Source organism: Arvicola amphibius, chromosome 1 (genome assembly GCF_903992535.2).
Source record: "Arvicola amphibius chromosome 1, mArvAmp1.2, whole genome shotgun sequence".
NCBI classification, from domain to species: Eukaryota; Metazoa; Chordata; class Mammalia; order Rodentia; family Cricetidae; genus Arvicola; species Arvicola amphibius.
This window is the reverse complement of record NC_052047.1, coordinates 135,341,323-135,351,036: the sequence shown is the minus strand read 5'-3', so window position 1 is coordinate 135,351,036 and position 9,714 is coordinate 135,341,323. Positions and strand designations below refer to the sequence as shown.

Below are 9,714 nucleotides of genomic sequence, written 5' to 3'. Positions count from 1 at the left end.
GAAGGAAAGACTGACTTCCAAAATGCATTGTGGGGGCTGAAGAGATGGCTTAGTGAGGAAGAGCCCTGGCTGCTCTTCTAGAGGACCCGGATTCAATACCCAGAACTCACAGGGCAGCTCACAACTATCTGTAACCCCAGTTCCAGGGAATCTCAGAGTCTCACACCAAAGCACCTATAATAAGTAAGTTAAGTATGAAAAATGCATTGTGACACAGCATGTTTTCCCCGTCCCATGCACACCATACATACGCAATAATAATAAATGAAGTTTAAAACAAATAATGACCTGCTTCTTCCAGTAAGGTTCCAACCTCCTGAAGGTCCCACCATGTCTTCATGAATGTGAACAAGAACGCCTGCCTTTCGAGGCCTCCCAAAGCTTTTGACGCTCTCCATGACCTCCTCCACCTTTTTCTACATCATATCAGGTATGGGGCCATCCTGTTGGTTTGCTTATTAGCAGTGCAGATTCCTGGGCCATGTCCACAGAGATGTTAATTCTCCCCCTCCCCCCAAGACAGGGTTTCTCTGTGTAGCCCTGGCTGGCCTGGAACTCTGTAGACCAGGCTGACCGTGAACTCAGGTCCACTCGTCACTGCCTCCTGAGTGTTGTGATTAAAGGCAAGCACCACCATAGCCCAGAAACCAGAGATACTAATTCTATAGAAGGCCTAGAAGTTTGTACCACAAGCTGGTCAGTGGATGCCTATTACACAGGGATCAGGAAGTGACAATACCTCCAGGAGACAGAGACAGCCCCTCTGGAGAGCCATGCACCACCCAACATTGTCCCCCACCACTGAGACTCCCATATGGCCCTCTGACAGCTTTGGAAAGCCCTAGACACCACGGTGCACCCCAAGATCACCTCCCTGGGTTCAGCCTCAGCTCTGAACTCCCTGGCTTCTTCCTGTCTTTGCCCCAAACTGACATCTCCAGGAGCACTGGCTGCACTGTCCCCTCCCCTGTCACAGCGATGAGGGCTCCTGGGCCAGGCCCATCCCACCTTCTCTTGACCCCAGTTGTTGTGGTCCCAGGATAACCAGAAGCAACCACACACAGCGTTCAAGAGCAAGGTCTAGGTTCCCTCCAGTTCTAGGTCCGCTCCGGTTCTAGGTCCTTGTCACAGCTCCTGTTTCTCTGCTGGGGGCACGTGGACCCCGCTGACTTTCTGCTAGATCCAAGTTCCCAGAATCCTGGGGTGACATGGACCTCAGTAGCCAGTTAGACCAGCCCTTCCCATTACCTACCAGCTCTATAACCTTGTCCAAGGACTCAGTGGTTTTATCTAGAGAGGGGGATAAGAAAACACCCACCTGAAGGGGTACAATTACAGTCCCACTGGCCAGCAGGCATAGATGGCTATTGCCTGCATCTGAACCAGGAAGAAGCTGGTCTCAACGGTCCACATAGGTCCTGCAAGGCAGGTTTGCCACGTTCACACCCAGAGATTTGAAGGGAACGTGACATGAACAAAGGGGACAAGTGGAAGCTTGGCTGATCACACCCGGGATGACTGAGGTCAGGAGTCCTAGAAGAATGTCTAAAGTGTGGGTCTGAGGGAAGCGGGGCCAGGGAAAAATACCCAGCAAGGCCCACTCTCTCCCAAAACTTCACCCAGCCTCTGGAGGTTATCCTTCAGACCTGCCGTCTCCATACCCATCAGGCCTTACTTTACCCATCCAAACTGCACACACGACAAAGCCAGCTCTAGTTAGCTGAAAGAGAAATGGGGGAATGGCTTCCAAAGGCCTGAAGCAAAGAGAGGTCAAAGCCAAGGTCATACTTGAGCAAGCGCCTGAACCAGCTGGAAACTGGGCCATTCTCACCAGCTGGTGTGTGCCAACCGGCCACACTTTGAGGCTCAGACCTGCACACTGCTGGTGGGGGGGGGGGGCACATCCAACCTGAAGTTCTCTCAGGCCCCAGCAAAGACCTAGCTCCCAATTGACCCAAACCCCAGAGCAGGCAGAAGGAGCCAATCCAAAGGGGCCCCTGCGATCCCATTCCCTTTTGCTGTGCCCCTTCACAGAGAGAGGGCTGAGGAGAAAGCGGCTGTAAATCTTTATGGCAAGTAGAGGGTAAGTTCCCTTGGAAATTAAGGGACGGCTGTTGACAGGCTGGACCGTCAGAATGCCAGCTGCCTAATGAAGCAATAAAGACCCTTGGTTTCCCCACTTCTCGCTGCCCTGCTCTTACATGTACAATTACTACGAAAATCAAAGGAGAGAAATGTTGCCTTGAGATATGACTTCCATGTTGGTATGGATTTTTATTATACAAGCCATACAATACGCTCCATTATCATTTTGATTATATGTGCCTTTCATTTGCACGGTTGGACCATTATCTGCAGTACATTCATTACATTAGAAGAAACCGGAACTCCATCCTAAAGATGAATTGTAAAAAAAGGAGTTTCTATTTTTTCGCAGATTGATATTTGAGGAGAGAACATTAAACAGCAAACATTATTTGTAAAGTTTGTTGGGTTCTTTTTTTTCTTAACGTAAACTCTTAAAAGGAGGAAATAACCCTGATATTTCTAACAGACAGAAAAGCCCCAGGCTAGATACAATGAATGATTGCAATTTAGCATGTGTGTACTATTAGGCGCTCCTGATTAAATTGTAAGTTCCTTGAGAGAAAGGAAGTCAAACAGATGAGGCTACAGAATCAGCCTGGGATGCAGAGAGGGCAGAGCTTGCACTTGGTGCGCAGAAGGCTTCAGCTTGAGCTGTGGCCTCCACACTGGGAGGTCAGATTCGCAAGGTTTCTGGGGAGAGCGGTGGTCATTTATGAGGCTGGGTGGGAGGCCCAAGGATACCAAGTTCAGTCTTCCCTCTGGAGAGAGGCAGGAAGGACTGACCTGGCTGTGGCTCTGAGGCCCATTAGCCAGTGCTGCCATCTGAGTGGGAGAGGAGGATAGACAGGAGTTGAGTTGTAGAGGTCAAAGTGATTGATTCTTCTGGACCTTAGCTCTCACCAACAAACCGCAATCAGGGATTCAGCACCCAGCTTCCCACTGCTTGGGTGATTCAGAGGCTGCAATCAGCAAACTGGAGCTCCTACCCGACTCTATCAAAGCCAACCAGCTGTGGATCTTTGGGCACGATCCTTTCTTGCTCTATGTAATGATAAATATTAATTGTCAACTTGACAGGATCATCTCTTAGGAGACAAACCCCTGGCTGTGTCTGTGAGGAGTTTTTCTAGGTTGGGTTAAGTGCGGACACCCACCCTAAATATAATCTGTATCAACCCATGGCCTAAATGAAAACAAGAACACAAGCCCAATGCCAGAATTCTTCCCTGCTTCCTTACAGCAGGCACAGAGTCACCAGCTGCCTGCCTTATACTTCTGCCACCATGCCTTCCCCACCATGATGGACTATATCTTCAAACTGAGTCCATGGCAAAGGTCAAAAGGCTGGTAAGCAATGGGAAACGGACAGCCAAACTGGCTGCTGAGGTCCACGTCACCCCAGGATTCTGGGAACCTGGATCTACCAGAAAATCAGCGGGGTCCGCGTGCCCCCATCAGAGAAACAGGAGCTGTGACAAGGACCTAGAACCGGAGCGGACCTAGAACTGGAGGGAACCTAGACCTTGCTCTTGAACACTGTGTGTGGTCACTTCTGGTTATCCTGGGACCACAACAACTGGGGTCAAGAGAGGGTGGGATGGGCCTGGCCCAGGAGCCCTCATCGCTGTGACAGGGGAGGGGACAGTGCAGCCAGTGCTCCTGGAGATGTTAGTTTGGGGCAAAGACAGGAAGAAGCCAGGGAGTTCAGAGCTGAGGCTGAACCCAGGGAGGTGATCTTGGAGTGCACCATGGTGTCTAGGGCTTTCCAAAGCTGTCAGAGGGCCATATGGAAGTCTCAGTGGTGAGGGCAATGCTGGGTGGTGCATGGCTCTCCAGAGGGGCTGTCTCTGTCTCCTGGAGGTAGTGTCACTTCCTGATCACAGCGAAATAAGCCCTTTCATCCTTTAGTTGTTTTGTGGCAGCTAATGCACTAAGTCTCTGTGTCCCCTTTGATGAAATGTGGTCAATACTCCAGTTAGTTCACAGGTGCCCAAAGACAGGCCAGCAGAGCTACAAGTGAGAACGTCCCTTGAAAAGGAAAGTATCATTTCACATATTAATAAAATGATCTGAACTAGGCTGGGGATAATAGTCCACACCTGTAATTCTGGCACTGGGAAAACTACAGCAGAAGAGTCGCAAAGTTCAAGACCAGCCTTGGCACTAAAGTGAACCCTTGTTTCTGCCACTGTGATGAAGCACCCTGACCAGAAGCAACGGAAGGGAGGAAAGGGTTTGTTTCAACTTGCAGTTCCAGGGTACACTCACTGCGGGGGCTTCACACATCGCATCCACAGTCGCAGGGAGAACCAAGGCGTGGGTCCTTGCCTGCTGCTGCGCTTGCTCAGCTTGCTCCAACTCTTTCACAGGTCAGAGTCCAGCCCATGAAATGGTGCCACCCGGATACAGGGTGGATCTTCTCATCTTAATTAACAGTCCCGACGGGCTTCCACACTCATGACCACAGGCCAACCTGATCTAGATAATTCTTCATTCAGACTCTCTTCCCCAGTGACTCTAGGTTGTGTGCAGTTGATAGTTAAAACTAGGGGCTGGAGGGCTGTGCGAAGAAGATGAAGCTGAATATCTCCTTCCCTGCCACTGGCTGCCAGAAACTCATCTAAGTGGACGATGAACGCAAGCTTCGGACCTTCTATGAGAAGCGCATGGCTACGGAAGTGGCTGCCGATGCCCTGGGGGAAGAGTGGAAGGGTTATGTGGTCCGAATCAGTGGCGGCAATGACAAACAAGGTTTTCCCATGAAACAAGGTGTCCTGACCCATGGCAGAGTGCGCCTGCTGTTGAGTAAGGGGCATTCTTGTTATAGACCAAGGAGAACTGGAGAGAGGAAGCGCAAATCTGTCCGAGGATGCATTGTGGATGCCAACCTGAGTGTTCTCAACTTGGTTATTGTAAAAAAAGGAGAGAAGGATATTCCTGGACTGACAGATACTACTGTGCCTCGTCGGCTGGGACCTAAAAGAGCTAGCAGAATCCGAAAGCTTTTTAATCTCTCTAAAGAAGATGACGTCCGCCAGTACGTTGTCAGAAAGCCTTTAAACAAAGAAGGTAAGAAGCCTAGGACCAAGGCACCCAAGATTCAGCGTCTTGTGACTCCGCGTGTCCTGCAACACAAACGCCGGCGTATTGCTCTGAAGAAGCAACGAACAAAGAAAAACAAGGGGGAGGCTGCAGGATATGCTAAACTTTTGGCCAAGAGAATGAAGGAAGCCAAGGAAAAGCGCCAGGAGCAGATTGCCAAGAGGCGAAGGCTGTCCTCGCTGAGAGCTTCTACTTCTAAGTCTGAGTCCAGTCAAAAATAAGTCTATAGGGGTAACAAATAAATGATCAGACCATGAAAAAAAAAAACTAGGGGCTGGAGAGATAGCTCAGCAATCGAGAGTACTTACTACTCTTGCAGAGGACCCAGGTTCAGTTCCCAGCAGCCATGTGATGGCTCACAACCATCTGTAATTCCAACTCCAGGGGATACAATAATATCATCTGGCCTCCATAGGCATCTGCATCCAAGTGGTGTGCATATATCCATATGGGTGCACACACACACACACACACACACACACACACATATATATATATACATAAAATAAAAATAAAAAAATAAAAAACCACTAACCAGCGCAATCCTAACTCAAAGAACAAAGAAGCCGAAACATAATAGCCTGTGTTATCACAAACATTATGACCCTTTAATTACTCAGACCAGCTACTGAACGGTATCCCTCTGTCATCAGGACCATCTTAAATGTGACTGCCTTTGTGACATCCTCCATGACACCCCAGCCAGAAGGCCCCAGCCTCCCTCCTCTCTGTCAAGCACACTTTCTTCTGAAATCACTTCCCACTTGTGCTGTCCAATTAGACAGGAATTTTTCAAACTTCAGGTCACTATATATTTGTTATATATTATATAACTAATTTGCTATGTATTACATATAATTGTGTATATATATAATATAATATGTATAATACATACATGTATTAGTAGAGGACCATGAGACCAACTATTCAGATGACAAACAGCATTTTGGTTTTTTTTTCAACACTATAGACTACAATAGAAATACCAACACATATGCAGTGCAGATATGAACAATGGGGCATAGTTCTTATTGAGAAGCATAGGAATGTGCACAAGATGGACTTTTGGCCAATGGAGCAAGGCTGATAAGTTGGAATACCAGTGATGGAACCATAGTTCAGGGTTGAGCACTTTCCTAACATGCATGAAATTCTAGGTTCAATCCTCAGTACTGCCAAGAAAAAAAAAGCAAGGAAAACCATTGCCTGGAGTTTGCCCTGGCAATACTTTACAGGCTGAGAAGATGGCTTAGTGGGTAAAGGACTTGCTGAGCAAACATGAAGGTGTGAGTCTGAATCCCTAGAGCCCACATGAAAGCCAGGCACAGTAATGTATCTACATCCCAGTGCACCTACATTAGTACGGGAGACAGAGACAGAAGCGTCCCCAGAAACCTGTGAGTCAACTAGGTCATGATTATATACAGCTTCAAAACAAAGACCCCACTTGTCTTAGCTAAGGTTTCTATTGCTGTGAAGAGACACCATGACAATGACAATTCTTATAAAGGAAAACACTTAATTGGGGCTGACTTTCAGTTCAGAGGTTCAGTCCATTTTCATCATGGCAGGAAGCAAGCCATCATGCAGGCAGACATGGTGCTAGAGAAGGAACTGAGAGTTCTAAATCTTGACTCACAGGCAACAGGAAGTGGTCTGATTCACTGAGTGTGGCTTGAGAATATATGAGACCTCAAAGCCCGCCTCCATGGTGACACACTTCCTCCAGCAAGGCCACACCCACTCCAATAATGCCACACCTCCTAATAGTGCCACTCCCTTTGGAGGCCATTTTTTTTCAAACCACTACACCTCTCAACCAAGATGGAAAGTGACAACTGACACCTTAAATGGCCGGCTGACCTCTGCATGTTTGCTATGTGTGGCATGCATGCCTACATACATGATTGTATGTAAATACACACACAATACCAAAAAAATATTTTTTATTTTAAGTTGAAGGCCTGCCTAGAAACAAATTCCCTAGAAACAAAGTTTTGATGACAAGCTTATGTCCATCCCTTTAGAGCACAGAATCCAGCCCCTGACTTACAGCAGGAACTGAGTGTATGCTAAATGAATCATGGTTATTACCATCGTTATTAAATGACTACATAACCTTCAACTTTCACTTGAGATACAATAACTATTGTATCTGGCTAAAAATAGAACTGTTGGAAGGGCCAGACCTACACTACTTCCTCCTACAGAAACCATTAGCATACTATTTTGTTTGGGTTTTAGCTATCTTCTGTTCAAGACAGGGTCTCATAAAGACCAGCTGGTCTTGAACTCACCACGTCGCCCAGGATGACCTCCTGTTCCTCTTGACTTCACTGTCCAAGTGCTGGGGCTCCAGTTAGGCTCTACCGCACCCAGCTTGCGATTAGCGCCCTTTAGAAAGCTTCTCCACCTGCATGAAGAACCGTGCAGCTACTCCCATCCTGCTGGCTGCAAGCCTCTGAGAACCAATGTCTGCCTCTTCCATCAGTCACTGCGGTCCACTTGGCTGCGGACAGGGCTGACACACTCTTTAGAAGACCCTTTATATACTGTGATATTGATTTTTAAAACACTTTTAGTCGACACAATGAAAAGCTCACCCAGGGGTCTTCCTTCAAATCGAGAGTTAAAAAAAATCCATATCTTAACCCCTTACTGTCTGGATCCTCCCTGGGCCACGGAGGCTCTGAGAGTTGAACTGGGGGGAAATTCTTCTACTCGTGTGGTTTTTTTAAATCCCTCTTAGGATACAGTCATTGATTTTTGAATAAACATTTTCATCGTCCCATTTCCTAATTGCTTGACATAAAGACTGCTGGGGGTGAGTTCCATGTTGATCTTTGCTTCATATATGGACGAGAAGAAGAAGAAGAAGAAGAAGAAGAAGAAGAAGAAGAAGAAGAAGAAGAAGAAGAAGAAGAAGAAGAAGAAGAAGAGGAGGAGAGAAAAAGCCTGGAGTGTTATTGTTGAGGCTCATAGCTCTGTGTTTACGTGAACCCACATCTCCTAGACAAGTTCATCCATTACTTTAATGCTTACTCACTGTGACACTGAATGGGATTGCTGCTGGCAGGTTCGTGCACCCTTTTAGTTCTTGGTGTAAATCTTTTTAAATATTTTTTAATGTGTGTGTGTGTGTGTGTGTGTGTGTGTGTGTGTGTGTGTGTGTGTGTAGGTCAGAGAACAACTTTGGATTTGGAGGTCAGAAATTAGTTCTCTCCTTCTACTGTCTGGGTCCAGGGGATCACACTCAGATTGGTAGCCTTGGCAGCCAGTGCCTTGGCCTGAAGAGCCATCTCACCTCAGGGTGTAAATCTTGATGAGAGCTGGAAGTAAAGCTTCCCAACCTCTTAGGCTAAGGTCAATGCTAGGAAGTGATCTCCAGGGTCCCTGGGAAAGGCAGGGCGGGAGAGGCTGGATGGATCTAGCCTCTTTCTGTGAAGGGACAGATAGTAGGACTGGGGATGTGGTTCAGTTCACGCATCATTTCCCTGTGTGCATGAAGCCTTCTGTTTCCCCTCTAGCACTGTGTAAAGAGAGTGTGGCAGTGCACACTCACAATCCCGGTACTCAGAAGATGAAGTTGCTACATAGTGAGTGCAAAGGAACCTGCTAGTAAATATTTTAGACTTCTCACAAATTTGAGTTGATCGGTGGAATTCCTAATGTGTTTCTGTAATACTGGAATAAAACTCGGAAGAACAGGTTTCTTTGTGGAGAGGATGGAGTTTTGGCTTTAGCGAGGGTTTTATTAATGATCCTCATCACACAAATTGCCAGTGTTCACCTGCAAAAACAATTTTGTTTTTGTTTTGTTTTGTTTTGTTTTGTTTTTTGGTTGGTTGGTTGGTTGGTTGGTTGGGTTTTTGGCGTTTTGTTTTGTCTTGTCTTGAGACAAGGTTTCTCTGTAACAGTCCTGGAACTTGCTTTGTCGACCTGGCTGGTCTCGAACACACAGAGATCCTTCTCCCTCTGCTTCCCGAGCACTGGGATTGAAGGCACACACTACCATTACACCTCTACAAAAGTCATTTTTATCTTGACTCCTGCTCCAAAACTGGTGGTCCCGGCTTGCACATGCACAGTTCAAAGGAGGGGCTCAGAGCTCCCCAGAAGAGGAGCTTGCCACCTGTCACAGGCCTGAGAAAGGATGAGAGAACAGGCATTTGAAAGATCTTCTCCAGCTCCAGGGCAGAGAAGGAACCAAGAGGTTTGGGCAGGAGTGGAAAAGACTGTTGCTGAGCTTCTGGTAGCTAAGAGGCCTCCTGAAGGTAGGAGTGGTGGGCTACAGAGGGAGCCAGTGAGAGAGAGATGAGGGTACATGGGATGGGAGGAGACAGGAGTCTGTCTTACCCTTACTGGAACTGTGGAGCTGGGGGGTGATAATCAAGGATACAGACAGGACTCTAATTCAGCATCAGTAACTGAGAACAAGAGACCCAATAGGGGACTCCAACAAAGAGTTGTTCCCTGAGTGACTATGAGAAAGAAAACAGCATGGAATGGAAGACTGATGGCAAG

The 9,714-nt window shown here is 47.3% G+C and overlaps 1 pseudogene; it reads left to right on the top strand.

Moving 5' to 3' along the window:
* Positions 1–4,661: 4,661 nt before the first annotated feature.
* On the top strand, positions 4,662–5,411 carry LOC119822261 (annotated as a pseudogene).
* The last annotated feature ends 4,303 nt before the right edge of the window (positions 5,412–9,714 follow it).